Here is a 20,323-nt window from a genome sequence, read left to right on the forward strand (position 1 = left end):
CCCCCATGCCGATAGATAATGAACATGAAGTTGAACCGCATTGGGAGTGTCACGAAAACTATGGATTCCATTCGCAACACAGCCTGAATGTTAGACAACCCGAGAAACACTATCGTTGTGCGGATTGCATAGAGTCACGGTTGTCTGTTTGTGCGGAATTTAATATCGGTGGTTCCCATCCCCACCTTTAGGGGTGCCAGGGGTGTCTTACCCCCACAGTATTTCCTTCCAGGTTGCAAGTGATACGTGTAGCAAGTTTGGTTGAAATTGCTCGAGGCGTTCGAGAGTTATGCCGGAACAAACAAATATACACACCCACACACACACATATACATCCATTTTTATATATATATATAGGTTTATAAATCCCCCCCCTTGCCTCGTTGTCGACAATTTCAACAACGTTAAATACTATTAAGTGTCAGTTTTCGCTGTGTTACAGTTTTCATGATGATAAAAACACTTGGCTCAGAACGAACTCTTAATTTGCCCAGTACAGTACAGTACAGTATTGTGCTGACGTTTGTGCAAACGAAGCACGTGGCAAAATGGCATATTCAGTTACAATTGTGGCTCGTACCAGTGTGCATCCTCAACGGTGAGAATATGTTGAAAATTCTCAAACCCACATATTTCCAACAACTTCCCTCTCTTTCCGTTTTTCGCTATGTGCACTTGTCCTATGAGACCAGACTTTTGAACACCCTCCCTGTATATATAAGAACATCAGATAATATATAACGTTGGCGATTACTAAAAACATAAACCACATAACCTGTGACGTACTTAGTGATTTTGTAAGGGAAATATGACCCCAAGGGAGGCGAGGAGGTTATGTCTTGTTTCCTAGTAGTCAGTGCCGTATTTACAATTTTTTCATGTTTTGGGGGATAGTTTGTACCAAAGGAGCGGACTCACAACCCGCACCAACTCCCCACCTGGATATGCCAGCCACTGGTTGGTGTCAAATGTGAATGCATACAGGTTTACCTAGACCTCTCCAATGACATAGTATAACGTCGTTGCCTTGTAATAAACGGGTCCCGAGTTCAATTCCCGGTGAAGGCACATAGTGATTCGGGTCCCTGTAGGTCCAGTCCAGATTAACCAATCTGTGCATAAAGTGAACTTAAAAACAACATTCAACAACCACAAATCTGGCCTGTAGATCCGCATCAATATCTTTCTTCTTCGAGGAAGTTTTATGAGGCAACAAGACGCGAGAACACAGCTTAAACAATTTTAGCATGGACACGTGTGCTACGTAGTTTTTGCCAAGTTATTAATTTATTAAACCTCGTGGATACTGGACAGGACAATGCCTCTTATTTCACATGCCTTTTTGACTACATATAAGAAGCTCGTATCTCATTTTCTGTTGCGACTTCTGCATAGATCGTGATAGTGATAAATCTTTAACCTCTTTCTGGTAGGATAAATTCGCAGTCTTAGATTCCAAATTTCACGTCTTCTTTTCCGCTGATGTATTGTGTTGCCATATAAGGTTATGCTTGTTGCTTTTTTTACGCAACCTGTTCGTGGGCAGTCGACACGTGTGCGGCACACGATAAATCATTGAGGAAACTTATTTCTTGCACAGAAGCGTTCTATTTTCAGGGAGCAATGCGATCGCGCGGGCGAAATGACAAATCCTTTCTGACAAGGGAATGTTGCTTTGTATTGCAAAACAGGATTGCACCAGGAAAATAAAGATAAAAGTGGTAGAAAAAGAGTCGGTAAAAGGTCAAAGAGCACTTTGATCGCGCGACCCTGACCGGAGCAACACGCCGGAAATCATTCCTAACTAGCAGAAGCAAGAACTGCAAGGTGTATCCTTCCGCGTTTCTGTCACGATGTGCTTTTGTCGGCCAACCACAAAGCTTAAAACGACAGAAAAAAAAGCAGAGGCTCGAAAGCGTTTGCAGTACAAATCCTGAGATACTGTTGTGGTCTCTTCAGTGCTGCAAGCTTTTACCTGCCTCCCTCCCTCCCACCGCCCCCCAGGCCTTGTGTGGGCACACGGCAGCGCTTTCTCATGCATTATGCATGCATTTTCGTCCCAATGGCCGGCCACATCAAACCTAATTCAGTTACTGCTCCCCGCCAGCAGAGGGCAGGGAAGTGCAAAAGATGAAATCCAACCCGCGGGGAGCTCGTGCAGTAAAGATAAGCTGCACACGGAGCCTACCTTGTTATACAAATAAGAAAAGATCCTATTTGGAAGAACTTTGTTATTCCATCTTTTCGCTTCCTCGCTCGAGTTCCGGTGAAAGCGAGAATTTTGCAAGGAATTCTTTTCGGAATCGCTTGTTACCTTTGTGAGAGAGGTGCCGCCTTTCTGGCCTCCTGCCAGGTTGGGTCATTGAGAAAGACCACCTTTGCAACAAGTCGTATCTGTCAATCTTTGTCTGTTAGGGGAAAAAATGACACAATTTGCTACAGGACTTAATAACCCTCAATAACATTTCGCCTTGCGTTTGCATAAGTATTTCAGTGGCGGTCCCCCAACCCCAGCAGTTCGGTGTGCCGCATTTATAAAGTACGAAAACAGTTTTTATTAGAGAAAGTTTATTATTATTGAAATGACTTATAAGACAGAGGCATGGCCGTATATTTAGAGAAATAATGAGAAGGGTTCAACTTTCAGCAGACCAAGGATAGTAAAAATTTTAATAGGTGTAGAATATTAAAATAATTGCTTGATGTTAATGATCATATTTGTAAAACGCTTACTAATTATCATTATTATCATTAAACAGTTTACAATTTATCAATAAAATGTAACTGTTAATACAATGTAGCATTACTTCCATTGAAAAATTACTTTGTTACATTTAGAGCTGCTTAGTTTTAAAAGTAGCTGAAGGAACAAAATTCCTCGAAAAATGAAACTGATACTTCGAAACACTGTGTAGCTTTACAGATTTCACAAATATTATAAAAAAACTGGAAGGAGGGGGGATTCTTCTTATTTTCTCTCCATATATATATATATATATATATATATATATATATATATATATATATATATGTGTGTGTGTGTGTGTGTGTGTGTATAAAATTGTCTCTTGCTAATATACACAGAGAGGAGAGCCAGATTGGGGAGAAATCTACTGACAACCCCCCCCCCTACACACACACACACACACACACACACACATGGATAAGATAGGGAGAGAAAGAAATCAAGGGTGAAAAACAGATAGAAGAAAGAGATAGAAAGAAATAGACATGGATATAGCAAGAGAAACCGAAGAAGAAATGAGAGATGAAGAAATATATAAAGCGAAGAGGGAAAGAGGCAATTGTAGTAGACATGACCACCGAAGCAGAACCCCCCTTCCCCTCCTCGAAAATATTTCATCCGCCCTTGAACATCTTGTGAACTGATTTTGATCTAATCCGGCGCGAAACCTGGCACCACTGCCATCGTGACGTCAGTGCGTCCGCCATTTCATGCTCCCGTTCGGTCGGCCATTTTGTGAAGTCGTTCTACTTGGGCAGAGGACGCAAGTGTCCGTTTCTGAGGCATTCTCTTCCATATTTAGCCGCCAAGTACCTCCTTCTCCCCCGCAAAAGATCCTTCGAGGCTGCTTTCGACGGCGGGAAATCTCCAGCGAGGGAGGAACGCCGGAGCGTGATTGATGTAGAGGCGGCGCTCATTAAAATCCCTCGCATTCCTTCGGGCCCTCTCTAAGAGGATGTAATGTGCATTAGAAGCATTCCTCCAAGGTCCGTGGGTTAATAATATTATTTATTGGATTTTTATTGTTATGATCAATAAGTAGAACCTATTTTGCATACAGGTCCATCTTGAAGTGTAAATGGCGCTGAGGCACATGGCTCGGCTTGGCCTTGAATCGGATTGCTTAAATGATTACTTGGTTCCGGTAAACAGACGCTATGGAATAATTTAATTCCATTAACCAGTGAAGGTACCTATGGATTGTATCAAGACCAGACAAGGCTTGCAACCTCTCTTATCTCGATGGATCTCTGTTTCGTTCTCGAATCTCGAAATAAGTACTATGAACAACATGTACAGAGCGTCACCTTACAATTCTTCACAATGTATATAGCTCACTAAGGTAAAATACTTTTCTGAATAAAGTTCCTCTGTTTGACCGCTTGGACGCAACGAGCTCTCGAAAACAGAAATTTTATCCTGAATATGTATGCAAATACGCAGCACATGTTCACAATTGCCGCTAACGCACTTACTTTATACTTCCTATAAACCAAATATATAATTTATCGATAAATAGTCAGGTAGATATCCAACTGATGTGTCTGTACAATTGCATAGAAAAGTAAATTTATTTAAGGTATATTTCTCAATGTCATAGCAAAGTCTCGATCTAGACATGAAGTCATGTAATAAAGGGCTCCCGGGTTTGAAACCGGGTGGAGGCACATAGTGGTTCGGACCTCACTCTAAACTGTATTGTATGTCCAGTCCCGATTAGCCTTACTGTGCATAAAGTAGACTTAAGAAACAAAATCAACCGAGACAGGGAATTTAGGACACTAAGTTTCGTACAAGTCCATCTCTCTCGGAACCACAGTTTCGGCGTTTGGTGGAAGTTCGGTGTGCCTCGCACCAGATTACCCCAAATTCAATTACCCATAAAACCAAAATCAGTCCCCTCTTCCCAGATGCACATGCAGCTAGCTAGCTCCTTTTCCTCACAAACTGTATAGATAGCATAATTACAAAATTCGATTGGACATATACACGGTATGTATACACAGACTATAACAGTGTTCTTTAAGCATTAAATGTACTAGGGACGTTCAATATATAAGTTTCCCTGTGCTATAAAATATTGTATAAAGCAATGCCATTAAAAAGAAGCACATGGTTGACAAGCGCCATCCTTCGTCTACAAGGAACAACAATCGATTTGTTATCAGACGTGAAGGCGCATGCGCTCAAGGGCGAAAAGTAAATGCTTGTTCGGAAAACGTGGGCTCGCGTCATAAGGAGTTCAGAAGGGCGTTCTGCTGGTGGACTTTTTGGAGCAAGGAAGAACAATTAATGCTGACCGTTATTGTCAAACATTGGATAAACTGAAAAACGCAATTCGACATAAGCGACCAGGTCTCCTGTCAGCTGGTGTCATTCTTCTTGACGATAACGCTCGCCCCCACTCAGCAGTGCAAACACAACACAAAATTGAAGAATTGGGGTGGGAACGGCTGCCCTGCCCTCCATACAGCCCCGATTTAGCGCCGAGTGATTTCCATCTTTTTCCGGTGTTATAGTCTGAATTGCAAGGTTACCGTTTCGAAACAGATGAAGAAGTGAAGCGTAATGTGAGAATAGTGCTCAATAGCCAGAGCCCTAATTTTCTTGCAATGGGTATGGACAAATTGGTGCAACGGTGAGACAAATGCCTGGATCTCTATGGGGATTATGTGGAGAAGTGACGAAGGATCCTCCTAGACATGTATGTATAGTTGTCTAATGTATCTTAAAAATAAAAAAAAATACAGCGTACGGAAACTTATATATTGAACGACCCACGTACATTTTGGTGGAAATTATTAAACATTAACTCCACAAAGTGAACTTCCTCAAGGACGATATAAATAATATAAAAATATATGTTTTCTTAATACAAATTTATGAGTTTCCTCTCAATTAGCAGATATTTACTTCCTCTACAACACTTGTTATTTGAGATGTTTTATTTAGGATTCTTCAGAAAGGCGTTCATTTCTTTTCTGTTCTGTAACGTGATTCACTTCCGGGAAGCTGTTACTTTCGAAGCTCGTCTCTAAATTTGAAAAAAAAATACACGTACTCTCTCGAGGCATACTTAATGAGGTGTGCACATTTCCCCTTAGCAGACTGAGCACATGACTTCCTGAAATCGATGCAACTTGAAACATCTCAACATATTAAACAGCCCTTGTGGAAACGCCTTTCTGCCTTTTGGGGGGTGGCGGGCGGGTTGGCCCAGAATTTCTAAAAAAGAGAACATCAAAGGCAGGAAAAGGTGGCAAAATGAGGGTGGAGTACGAAAAACACTTTGTAACCCCCTCACTTTCGAAAATCCTGGGCACGCCACTGACGATAGTAGAAGCAAGTAAAGTCGCAGTAAACATGAGATCGCAAACGAACCGCTTGCGACATAATAGCGAATGTATGGTTACAATCCGCCACTGACTTGATAATTTGTACACTCAACGGCAAAGATAATGGTAAGCAAATTTTCCACCGCTATTTCCATTACTTTTTTTGTTCTATATCCTGTGTTGTTTTAAGAAATGAACCTATGTTGGTTCGAAGCAGGCATTGTTCTCTGCTCATTGACGTCATTATTTCAATTCCTTATCATCACATTGTGTAATGCAGATCGAATGAAAATAATGGTGGACAATTCGCCTACTGTTTCTTTTGCCGTTGGGAGCTCATATCGTACGCTGGTCTCCTTTTGCACACTCCGAGGTTTCTTTGTTTAAAACTGAACACTGGCGCACATGTAACATACTGTACAGTACAATAGTCATTGGTAATAAAAGCAACAGTATTACCTAGAGAGGCGAACCTTTTAATTCTGTTATTTGTTACTAAGTAGGGCTATGACACCTCGCATACGATGTGTACAAACGATTAAGTCAGTGGCGGGTCACAACCATACATTCGCTATTATCTCGCAAACTGTTCGTTTGCGACCACATGTCTACTGAGACTTTTTTGCTTCTACTAACGTGTACTTTTCACTTTCTCAGTTTGAGCAATCAGTTCTGGTACACCCTGTATAATATATATTTGGTCTGTGCAGATGTATTGTATATACTTTATATAATGTGTGCGTATCTATATATGTATGTATATATAGATATGTGTGTGTGTGTGTGTATGCGAGCGCGCGCATTTGACTCTACACAGTGAGAGTGACCCCAACCCCAAGGACTAAACGACTGCCCCTTGTATATAAGAAAAGTTAAGAAATGTGAACCATTCCACTTCTGCCCAGTTGTCTGAAGTGTTTTCCGAGAAAATTGCCGGTTGCTACTGACAGCCCCTCCAGATAAAAGACGAGATCACGTTAAGCGCCCAGATTTCACATCTGTACAGGCGGAAATTGGATGACGATTCAATTTTCGCAAACGATTCCTCCCACCCGATATATTTCCCCGGAATTCCCCTCCTCCCAAGTGGAAAGGACTGCTTCCAAGAAATTTGTCCACGAGAGTTTGCAGGCCAGTTGAGAGAGATAGGTCTAACTTGGCTCTGCTTGCATTTGTCGGGATTGTTGGAATTGAATAAGGAAGTTATCACGTGGCTTTATCATCCCGATAATGCAGTTATCGCGCGCCTTTAAATCCGAATAAGGCCGTTAACAAAATTCCTGAATAACCAATACGATTGTTATCTTGATTTGAGTTTTTAAGTTCACTTTTTGCGTAGATAGGCTAATCGGGACAGGATCTACAAGTGGGGCCAGAACCAACATGTGCCTCCACTGAGAATCGAACCCGGAACTTCTTGCTTACAATGCGACGACGTTACGACTACGACACTGGGAGGGCCTCAATAGGGTCTTATCTGATACACAATATCCGAATAGTGCAGTTAACAGACACCAAATCCCGATAGGGCTGTTAATAGTTGTTCTCGACATCCGGTCAGAACAGTTATCAGATGTCCACAATATCAAGTTAGGTTGGTTAACATAGGTCCTCAATATCAGCACAAGTTGATCAGGTGCTCACATTATCAGCATATGGTCGTTATCACATACATGCAAAATATCCTATGCCTTCACAATCCGGATAGGATGGTTATTCGATATTCTCAATATCCTAACGGGGCCATTGTCAGATGTCGTCAGCATCGTATCAGGACCATTATCAGGTGCCTATAATATCCAAAGAGGGCCGTTATTAAATGCCCATAAGAGATCTTCAGTGTCTGTGTCATAACAGTCAGCTTTCTAATCTTTTTTTAAATACTATTAACGTACATACTTATGAATTAATGTTTTGTAAGTGAAATGGATAACAAATCCAATTGCCGTGTGGAAAGTGCTTTGATTCTCATGTGCAGGGACAGGCTATCGGATAATTTCTGAGAATCTGTTCTGAACATCATATTCTAACCTATCAGCATTCCGCTTGCTTGTATTCGATTAATAAACGCAGTTTGTTAACCACTTCCGGGTTGCTCACGTCGATGAGGTGAGCTATGGTCAGAGAAGAAATTAATTAAGCCACACACATTTGCACAGTGAAACATCCGCGTCCTGGTCGGTGTCTGAACACAGAATTCTCCATGTAAAAACTGCGAGTTTCCATATTATGGTACTAATGTACCATATTACCCGACTATCCAATAATACCCCAACATGCTATACCAACAACAAATATTTGAAAAAAGATGTTTAATTATTACTTTGTTACTACTAAACATTTCACTCTATATATAATAAAAATAATGAAACAATCTACTTTTGAATTAAATAAACCAGTTCATTTATTACCATGACTAGATAGATACTTGTGTGGCCATAGCTTATATGAGATCTTCCTTTCATATTTGTCCTATTTGACTAGATTGTTGGACAATAAATTTAGGGAGAATGGTGACCACATTATTGGCTAATCATCAGAGGCACATAATTTTGGTAATTAAAAAAGCAAAATTTCAGTACATAAACGAAGTCAATTCCGGGTTCAAAAGCTGTAAATAGAATAAAATTTCGGTATTATAGCGGTGAAAAATAGGATGAAGAGTGGTATATAAAAATACATTTTGGTTTTTAAAATTTGGAACATAATCCTAAATTTGATTTAAAAACTACACTTATTACACAAAATTAACATTTCACTTCTAATAGCACATTTATGTAGTTATCAGAGTATTAAGTAGGGCCTCCCCGATGGCGCAGCGGTAGTGTCGTTGCCTTGTAGTCAAGGATTCCCGGGTTCGATACCTGGTGGAGGCACATTGTGGTTCGGATCCCACTTAAAACTGTAGGTCCAGTTCCGATTAGCCTTACGGTACATAAAGTGGACTTAAACACCAATTCAATTCAATCAGAGTATTAAGTTTATTTGTGTGTAAAGGAGTCCATTTTTCCTTCTCTAACATTAACAACAGAATTAATCAATTTTCCGTGAATTGCAGAACTCACAGGATAATTCAGACCTCGGAAGGTGTCGCGTCGGTAAATAAACCGTAAATTTTGCGTTTAAGAGTTTATTTCGCATTTTGCAGTTCATTTCGCATTATTTCGTGACATGGTAGCAAAATGCATCTCGCACTTTTCAAAAACATGAAAAATTAACACTACAATGTATTTTTTTGACATTTCGTTTTTTTTGTCAAAAACGAAATATGCATGCCCCTACTAATCATTGATGGGGCTTCAGCTTGTCCAGAAATTTTGAGACAATCAAAATTTCGAAATCAAAGCAGTAGAACTCTGGAAATAACGAAAGAGGTAAATACACGCTCTCCTTAACATGACCCCTGACTTCCAATTTCCTCTCTGATCAACTTTTAAAACGAAGGTTAGAGGCGGTGATTGCAAAAATATTTTATATTTTATCACGTGTCTACCTAGAAAGCAACTATGAAATATCCACTTTTAGAATTCCAGGCCCCCTTCTAAAAAAAAACAACTCTTGCTTACGTTAGTGAAGAAACGATAATAATAAGGTAAGCACATTTTTCAAACTTTGCAGTCCATGTCATAAAACCCAAAAGCTACCAACATTGAGAAGGTATCATAGTTAGCATATAGCACGAAACAGCATAGTTGAATTTTAAACCAAATATCCCATTTTTAGGAGTTACGCTTTAAGACTATTGCATAGGTTAGTGGTGCTTAAATAATAGATTTTTTTCGTTGACAGAGCGTCTCGAGGAATCATGGCGCGTGTCAGGGCGGGTTCACCGACATTGTCGGATTTTTTTAGGTCGTTCGTGATGTGCCGCAGTCAATCTCCCATCGATATCTGGTGACCACTTGAACTACCGGCTGTAAATCACGGAGGGTGTGGCTCACGTGCTGCTCTCTGGCGGGCGGCGAGGAACTTATATGGGAAGCAGTTTCGCCAGGGCACAGAAGAAAAATGTGATAATGTTTCTCGGCCAAGGTCGGAAGCAATAGATGGGGATGATAAGACAGTGTGTGCGTTTTATCTACTTGTATTGTGCGTGAGCGTGTAATATTAGTGAGCAGATTGATGTGTTATTGTATTCGATAAAACGCACTATATTCCTCTGTTTACCAACCCCGTCAAATACTCGCACCCGTTTTCGCGTACATAATGATGCTAAATGTATTGGCAACTCAAGTTTTGATCAACTTTCACTGAAAGTGAGGCTATTACAGAGTTCTATATCATGATTTTCTTTAACACGGATTTTTTACAAATTTCAAATATTTCGGAAATTATCCAGTCAATCACAAAAAGAGCGATGTTATTGTGGAATATGTAATTCAGCATTTGATAACCTGACAAAATAACTCAAAACATAGAAATACCGATCTACAAGATCAATACTATTGTCGATTTGTACAATATTTCGTAAAAACTTCCTCCCCCGCTCCGCTGATACTAATGAACAAGGAGAACAATAACATTGACTGATCAGTTGTAATCTATCTAGCTTGCCCATCTTTCTTGCCCCTGCCATGCTCGGGACAGAATGAGAGGGACAATATGCGATCGAAATTTCCCTTCTCAAAAAAAAAAAAAAAAATCACTCAATTTGCAATGATGTATGGTTTGCCTCGACACCGTCACACGATTTCCAATGGAATGGGTTTGCAACACTACATTTACTAACACACCGACCGCTGTGTTTAAGGGTTTCCTAAATGATGCAAATTCTCCAGGCACGGCGCCCAAGGCAAAAGTTCCAATCAGCGTCCTCTACGCGACTGCTGCAACAGCTTCAGAGGGAACGAAACTCGCATTGTGCGAGCTTGCCTCTGTCTACGCGGGTTGAAATCATCGCATGCTTCTCCATCACCTCTCTTGGTGAAGCGGCGTGGAAACTCTTGATGTTTCGAAGGAGATAGAGTTCAAAAAATAAGTATAATAACAGCATGTGCGAATAGGCAGAAGCTGCTACTGCATATGGGTCAGTGTTGTTCCCTCCTACTTATCGCCCATTGAAGCTATTTAAATTATCTATATTAACATAATAAGAACACTTCTTTCTCCCGAAATCAACATTTCCAAAAGTAACGCCGAAGAAAAACTTTCACCGTGACTGGGCGTTTGTTTACTTCACCTACCCTCGTCATTCAACCTTGGTTCCACCCTCTACGGCCCTGATGCCGAGTATTTCCGACCACGCGCGAAGGTAAACGATCCTCACCACGGAAGCTGAACTCTCTAGCTGTTCCCTGCGAGAGACATAGCGAATTCCTTTTCCTTCTAATTTTTGCTAAGTGCTAAAGTTTAATTGCGTCGTAATGATAGTTTTGAGTGTAGTAAGTCCATATTTCCCTAATTTCATTGCAAAATTGCGTCTTGTCATTCATAACGAACTGGAAAAATCTTCTACAGTCTAAGCGTCTGCTAAATGCCTTGGCTAAACGCTGCGAAATAGCTTCCGAGGGAACAGCTCGCGTCAAGCTGTTCCACCAGCCCCAAGACGCACGCAGCGGTAGGACAAGAAAGCGATTGTTGCGAGCGTAGGGTTCCGAATGTTGTATGATCGACCGACTGAAGACGAAAGCTTTTAGTTCATTGAACTTTACAGAAAAGACAGCAAAGCAATACCTATCCTAACTGGATTAAAGGCTAAAACGAAATCATATACAAGGCATTTTCAAACAAGTTACAACAACTCTGTAAAATGATTAAATGGATACTCTTCCAGCGGCAAATTATTGTTGTCCTTGTTTGTTCCTGAGAAGGGAGTTTGGAACAGTTCGGGTTTTGTCACAATTTCTACAAATCTAGCGGAAGTCATGAAAAAACTCGGCAATCTGAATGTAATTATTTCATTGAGGACGTTTGAATTACAAGAATACTCAACTCTCCACACACACAAAAAAAATGCCAAAGTAATCTACAAATAGAGAGATGAAACAGGTTTCGACCAAACATTTATTTCCTCTGATCACTCATAAATTGCTTTCATTATTTTTTTTCTTTGTTGTGCATCAACAATTTTGTTTTTAATGTTTTCTTTACATTATATCATATCTGCTTTAACAATGTTATTGTCATAATTTTAACGTGCTTCATGTATGTCACTTCTGACAATTTGTAACATATGTATCGTATGTTTATTTGGTTCATTTCAGTAAGGGTTGAATTTTACTTGGTCAACTGCATTATATTACGACAGGTATGGGAGCTGGGGGCAAGTGCAGGTCACCTGTTCCCCTGCCTGATTTAGCACCGCACGCCACTGATATGGGTCTCTCTAGCCAATGACGAGTGCAGAATTTTCGTCGGGGGTGATGCAAGGTATCTTGAAGCTCATTACCACATGCAGCAAGTGTTTCTAGCAGTTCCTAATAAGATCAGTGACGTATTTTACCATTGTATTTATGAGTAGGGTTTCTACATACGCACAGATAGAGAATTTAGGTTTAGAAGATACAGGGTGTCCAAGAATTATCTTCAAGTTTTAATAACTCCAATTCTAAAGCCCGCTTTAGACGAAAGCATTTTTCCTTAGCATGTTATGACATTTCAGTTGCCATGGTATATTTCATGGCATTTCTCAAGGATAGGCTCGGTCCGTATCATTTTTCGTAGCGTAACCAATCAGAAGCGACCTCTAGGTCACATGTGCAGTTGTAATGGCGGCCGCGTGAGATGTAAACAACGTATCACTTCACATGTTTAAAACACGATAACTATTCAACCGAGAGGAATATCGCTTCGTATTAAATGGTTTTAGGCAGAGAAGAATGGCGCTGATAAAATACATACTTTACAACGTTTACTATACACGTATGGAAGAATATTTTAGCTTTTTCAATTGTAAACACCGCGCACACAGCATTGACGGTATAACTCGACGTGCCTTTTGTGCTGTATGTATTGTAATTGAAACAGCTAACCGAAATGTTCCATAAAATGCTTTCGTGTAAAGTACTTTCTGTTATAACATTTTTGGAAGCATTTGCGTAGCATTTATGCTAGCAAAAATGTTAAAGGAAATGCTTTCGTCTAAAGCCGGCTTAAGTCACATATTTACATGCTGCTCGTTGTACATAATGCAGAAAGGCATAAAGTTTTTACCTTCAACGTGAGCACCGAAATTCAATTTCCGCCTATGTACGCTGTAACATGTCATTTGTAATGGTGTGGAACGCATCAACGATTCGTTGCTTGAGTTCAGTGAGGTTCGCAATGTTTGTACGGTACGCAGAATCCTTCACGTAACTCCACAGGAAGAGAGTCCATACGCACGTAGTGCGAATGTTGCGCTGTACCTGCCTGTCTGGTTTAGTCTCTATTAACCAAGACACACATTGCACTTTCTCCTGTGGCGTCCACATGGTCAATCACTGATGAGTCACCTTCAACGTGGAAATAAACTTTGAGTTTCTGCATCATGTACAACAAACAGCATGTAAATATGTGATTTAGAATTGGAGTTATATGGTGCGATTGAAGTTGAAAAGATAATTCTTGGACACCCTGTATCTATCATGAAAAATTAAAGACATCATCTTTTGAAGACCAACACCACTTCAGCTGACAGCTCAATTGTTATTTCTTTCCTCCAACAGTCTCTGTACCCTAGTGGGGTTGCAATCTCAGTTACGAAGTGAACTGTGGCAAAGTTGACGAACTTAAATCAGCCTTTGTGTGTTACGTTTGTAACAAACAACTATTTGCTCTCATTCATGAGATGATTTTTAAACATGTTTATATATATATATATATATACAGGGTGCTCGGAAATTCCCCGTACAAACTTCTATGGCAAGTATAGTGGACTGAGTAGACAATATTTGGAATAGGAATCCATGTCCGGAAAGGTACCGTTTCCGTGCTACAACCATGACAATATGTCGGATGTGCCTGTGTTGGTATGCAATCGGGTAGGCAGTACATGATGTCAGAAGATCACCTGATGACCTAAAGTGTAATCATTTATTACAACCATGTCAAATGAGGTGTTACGTAAGGTACAGAAGTGAATGACATGTGACTCAGTCCATAATACAAACAAATTTATTTGGTAACAATGCCAAGGGAACAAAAAAGAAACGTACTACTGTATTCATTGATCAACATCTGTGTCGACAGTGGAACGCAACAATTTGTAGACGTCACGTGCCATCAGGTGATCTTCTGACGTCATGTACTGCCTACCCGGTTGCATACCAACACAGGCACATCCGACACATTGTCATGGTTGTAGCACGGAAACTGTACCTTTACCGGACATGGGTTCCTATTCCAAATATTGTCTACTCAGTCCCCTCTACTTGCCCTAGAAGTTTGTAAGGGGAATTTCCGAGCACCCTGTATATATAAATGATATTGTCGTGCACTTAGAGTAGGTTTGGTAACAGGTGGTGCTTCCGACACTCATTTGTTTATCCTTAAAGCAGCGTTCGGCTCCTTGAGGCACGGAATTAAACGATACCAGCCGAACAAAAGAGAATAGATCGCCGATTCTTGGCTTTTTACTGACGAGTGCAGTGATTTGCCCACATTTCCCTAATACCCTCCCCAAATATTTCTAAACACTCCCTCAATTTATTTTTTCACAAAAGCTTAATTTTTGGCAACTTTGGCGCTAAATTTAACCTTTACCCCCTGAAATCGCACCACCACCCCTCCCTGGTGATCTAGAAGTCGCACATCAAACAAAGGTGAATAATTCGTGAAATTTCGGTGAAAAGAGAATCACATGGAGGGGTCATAGAACGCAAAGGTCACCCACGGAACCACTTATTGGAGACCGAACCATGTTACCGCAATCATTGCGATAAGGTGGAGGAAATCGTCCACATGGTTCGTGTTCACGCACCCACTTCGCTTGCACTGGCGTTGCAGTGGGCAGTAAGTCACCGCAGGACACGCGAAATGGAAGAGAGTTGTCACGTGGTTCGTGGTAGTTGGGGGTGGCACGATAAGACAAGAAAACTTCCAAGTTGGGGGGAAATCATCTGATGCATCGGAGCGAAATAAATATGTAAATGTTGGATCGTAAATCGTGAACTACGAGAATAAAATATGCATGAGGCGACGTGGATTTTTTTTTTTGTGAAGCATGATAACTCCGGTGGTACAAAAAATGAACTTGTTAGTTTGAGAGAAGCTGGCCAAGGTATTCCTACACGGGCTACAATTTATGTTGAGTGTCAGTATCCAGAAAGCCCGACACAACTGCGGCTATCTGGCTGAAATCCACCCCTCTTCCTCACTGTGCGAATAAAGCTTTTTTCTTTGAGGGGGATGCCCACTGAGTGCCGCATTTGTGTTTCATTTCGGAAGGTATTTTTTTTAAAGGGGGCATGCAAATTGGTATATTACCAGTAGGTAAACTAAACTATAACCTTGCTGCTTATGATAACATTTTACACAATTTAGAAACAGTATACTAACATTCTAAGAAAACCCAAACTCATAGACAAGAACTTAACGTTCATCGGTACTTTAGTATTATACGGACTACACTATCTACCAAAAAGTAATTGGGCACGTGTACAAAATGGTTGTCTAGTGGTGCGAACCCTGTTAGAACCTCGTGGAGACACCTCTTGCTGCTATAACAGCAGCCACTCTGTCAGGCATGCTCTCGACTAGTTTGTGGAGGACGTCCATTGGAATATGTCGCCATTCCTCTTGCAAGATCTCACTCAGTTGGACAAAATTTGGCCGCATCTCCCGAGACCTCACCCGCCCGTCCAATGCCTCCGAAAGGTGTTCTGTGGGATTGAGATGAGGACTCTGTGCAAGCCAGACCAATCGGTGAACATTGTTGCCGGCATACCACTGCATAGCAGCCTCCGAAACATGCCACCTAACATTGTAATCCTGGAAGTAACAGGGGTCCATTCCGTAAAAACGCCACAAGGTTGGGAGCATTTCATTGTCTAGTATTGTACAGTATGCCTGTGAGTTCATTGTGCCACGAACAACCACCAGTGGTCCCACTAAATGATTCAAATTAGATACTAAAATTAACCACCATCATAGGTGCCCAATTACTTTTTGGCAGATAGTGTACTTCCAATTAGTAAGTACATCTCGGATTTTAGGTTTTTAACCTATTTTTTCCCTTCCAGGTAAATAAGAAACAACAAGTTAAGTTTGCGTTTCATTAAAAAACCGCAACAACTGATGAAGTTTTATAGAGCCTTAAATAACCTATTTTGCTAGTCAGAACCTATTTTATGTTTATGCACCTAAATCAAACTTTTTTTAGGTTTTTATATATTTTTTAAGATTTTGCAGGGTTTTTATATGAAGCAAATGTATTTGTTCCGTTTCGTGACGAAAGATTCAGTGACTAACGTAATTGAAACACGCTCTCTGTCCATTTACCTCCCCCCAAGTCCACGGTGATTTTTCGAAGTTTTAAACAACATGACTGGCACCACTGCTACGTGCACAGTCCAAAATGCAAACTTCAAATTTCTAAAAAATTCAAACTTGTGCCACTGCTAATGCTTCTGTTGAAAGATCATTTTCAGCATATAAGATGATCCTTACAGACAAAAGGCAGAGTTTGACTATGAATAACATGAAAAATATTGTTATGTAATCGTGATGGCAGATACAAGCAGATGTTTTTCCTATTTCAGCACAGAAATATATTAAGAATATAAAGGGTCCTTGTGATTCCAATGCATCCAAAATTTCTAATTCAAATCAATTAAACGGTACATGTATTTAAAATATTTAGTTTAAGATGGGGAGTGTACATTTGCCATTTCACATACTCAGGCTCGAAATACAATATAATTTCAAACTCAAATTTACTTAATCAATTTCAATATATCTTATTTTGCAATAATCTTTCGTCTGTCAGGTTGTTCTACAAAGGACAATAACAAAGTAAACTGATTGAGAGAATTCTGTTTTATAACCATGCAGCTTTCTTTTCCTTCATCTTGAAAAACTTGCCTCGACATTTAAAAATATGTATAAATTCAATGTGATTTGGACTAATAGAAGTTGCAATTTTTCAAGATTGATTCCCAGAATTCAAGGAATTCCCAGTGAGTAGCTACCCTGGTATTGTGCAGCAAATTATACATACTTCATTTTTCATAATATGTTTATATTATAAACAAGAAACTTTTGCTAACAGCAGAAGTATAGTATTACAATAATTTGTGGATAATTTTGAATTATGATGTATACAAATGAAAATTTGGTTACAAAATTAATATTTGTTTTTATGTATGCAACTATTAAAATTTCTTGCGATTATTTTGTAATTTTGTTTTCAACTATTGTACCTAATTAATATTTTTCAGTAATTGTGAACGATTTCAAGTTTTCTGTAACCTACTTCATAATTTTTCGAGCCTATTTTAAGATTTTTAGGACCTATTTTAACATTTTTAGAACCTATTTTTGTATTTTTGGAATCTATTTTAGAAACCTAAAAGCACACTTTTTAGAACCTAAAAATCCGAGGTCTAGTAATAAGTTAGGTTCCTATGGCGTACTAATTAGATATGAAGGTTAGGTTAGGTTGAGTTAGGTTAGGTACCTAATTGGAGGTTAGTCTGTATAATACTAAAGTGCCTGTATACTTTTCGACAGGAAAATCTTTGAGGACTGAACCATTAATGCCCACGAATGATTTTTCAATTGCGTTTGTTACGTAGCCTCGTTAAGAAATGGTAATTATACTAAATGCTTTCGATTCCAATTTCTATAATGGGGATTAAAACATCCCTGGCAGGAATAAAAATAGCTTTCTTTTGCCGGGACAAAGTGTTTTTGTGTGTGTGTGTCCTCAGCAATCTCCCGGTTAATTCGCACACTGACTGCTCTTCCGAATAATCCGAAATTCGTTCCTTTCTGTACGCTGCGTGGAACAGAAGACACAAGCAAATACGATATATACAGATTTTATAACTATAATATACAAATCAGGAGCGTATATTCCAGGCTAGCTAGGCTATATGCATGGCCTGAAGCCAGAAAGTAAAATACTGAAGAAAAATCGATTAGAAACTGTGGATTAACCTGATTTCAAAGAGAAGATAATGACGATTCTGAAGTTGTATACCTGAATACTTAAGGAGTTGGCAACCTGATTTTTTATAAGTTGGCAACCTGATTTTTTATAAGTTGGCAACCTGATTTTTTATAAGTTTGCAACCTGACTACTGTTGACGTTGAAGACGTCAAGAATGAGCCTAGTCTTCTCTCTTCCTCCATAGCCTAGAACCAGGTGTCATAGTGAACTAGTCTAGGTCTTACACTCACAAACGCCAGTGATACAAATACACGATGGATTCTACAATAGCACGATGTACTTGGTATTACAACCACTAATTCTGCTGTCGGAGTACTCGGAACAGCGCGCGAGTGTCACGGTTCTTACACCGCTAAGGCCTTCTACCGACGATTATGCCAGCTCAGCTGTCGGGAGGTTCCCGAACTTCATAAGTGCGTAAAAGTTCCCGTGCTTCAAGTTTACGGGAGGCTCCGTAGGTATATATCCACGCAAATACATTAAATCACTTTACACCGAATATACCCTGAAAAAAAATAGAAGATATGAAAAATATACATTGTTCACTAAACAGTTTACCTTGTCGTCGAAATAAGATACAAAGGCAATATCTATTTGTCGATGGTTTCATGTTTAATATCTCTCAGCAGGATTAAGACTTTTGCATCCTTGAGCGATTCTCGACGATGAAGGTGAATAATGATTACGTGAGATTGTTTAACATGATGACAGTGTTTTCACTAATGTTTTTAGCTTTTTGAGAAGCACGGCCATTTTGCACTATGTCTGAGGAAGTTTATAATGTCTCCTCATCTTTCTAACGTGTTTTTAATGTTCCGTGCAGGTCCCTTTATAATCTTGCACTTTTCATCTTTGTCAAGGGGATAGGTAGCATTTTAGATAAGGGTACGTTTCCTCGAATACTTTGAAGGGTGGAAAATGGCCATTTGTGCCGATGCACCCAGACATGCTAATTCATTCGTGAGATTGTTTATGGGATACTCGCAAAAGGAACACACACCTATGTCAACGCCGTGACATACTCAGTCACCGGTGCGATAGTTTAGCTTGTTCATTGTACGTTAACAGTTATTAACAAAATAACTGCTGGCGAAATTCCAAGAAAAAGATATGTTCCGTTACAATAAAGTATTCCCTATACCCTGAAAATGTTTGTTCCCAGGTCTAACAATTCCAGGTGCATCAATAGTCCTAGCTGACACGTGGTTAGCACAGCCGTTACGTAATGTACCAGTACTACTTCTTTTAAGCTTTTATGATTAGTTTACTGAAACAGAATTGTGCCGATATGTCAATCCGTTGAGGGGAAGGCAATATGCAACTTCTGACGTGGTAAACAGCTTGCGAGCAGGCTTTTCCGTAGACAGGCCTGTTGCTTGCACACGGACTTGAAGTGTTTCGTGCTGTGTCGTGGCTCTTTGTCTGTGTTGCGAGAGACAAACGACCGTGGTGAATCATAAGGTCGAGAATTGTTCGTAGTTGCTATTTCAAGAGGAACTAAAGCAACAGAGATAACGCGGAAGTGTTCTAGTGCCACCGATACGTTTATCTTGCCTTTTAATTTGCGGCGTAACTCCAGATTCACAGAACAGTTTGTAAAACTGCTGCATGGCTTTTACTGACAGAAGATAAGGTAACGTATTCATTAACTTTTTTGTAGTTATGCACGTATTTTACAGCATAATTGTTCTGCACCCGTATCAAATTTCAAAACACTTCCAGTTTTTTAACGTTGTAAAGATTACAGCATTATTACTACCTACAGAACCATAATCTCGATTCGCAAATTGATGCTTTCAGTTTGAAAGTTACAAAAGCAGTAAGACCACTCGATGTTCTTGTTAAGTGGCATTAAAATATTTGTGTTAACTAGCGAACTCTAGGGTTAAATATAAGAAGTAGATATGACGTCAGGCGTGATCTGGTTGGTGCTGCGCAATACGAGCTCGAGTGTTCAAGAGCGGCACTCGAGTTCTGGGTAGCACGCCGATCAGATACACTCCACGTTCACTAAAGCCATTAATGTAAATGTAGAGTTCGTTAGATCTAATTTGTAAAATAGTAGAGAATGGTTCCAAAGGATTTCTGTTACCTTTAGTATATTTTGAAATTTGTTTTCATCAGACGTGTAATAAAAGTTATGTTAATATA

General features: G+C 39.8%; 1 protein-coding gene across 2 annotated transcripts in view; it reads left to right on the forward strand.

Annotated features, from left to right (window-relative positions):
* Nucleotides 1-20,323, forward strand: part of LOC145991062 (putative G-protein coupled receptor No9) — a 648,328-nt gene that overhangs the window by 123,500 nt on the left and 504,505 nt on the right. Inside the window, exon 1 of one of the 2 annotated variants that reach the window (XM_083126776.1) lies at nt 19,635-19,805. The exons of the other annotated variant lie outside the window; for it this stretch is intronic. The gene's annotated coding sequence lies outside the window, so the exon portion shown is untranslated. Of the gene's footprint in view, nt 1-19,634; nt 19,806-20,323 lie in introns of those variants that run through there. 2 annotated transcript variants of the gene reach the window in all.

The sequence above is a fragment of the Lepisma saccharinum genome, chromosome 8, assembly GCF_977018435.1.
Source record: "Lepisma saccharinum chromosome 8, izLepSacc3.1, whole genome shotgun sequence".
In the NCBI taxonomy this organism is placed as follows: Eukaryota; Metazoa; Arthropoda; class Insecta; order Zygentoma; family Lepismatidae; genus Lepisma; species Lepisma saccharinum.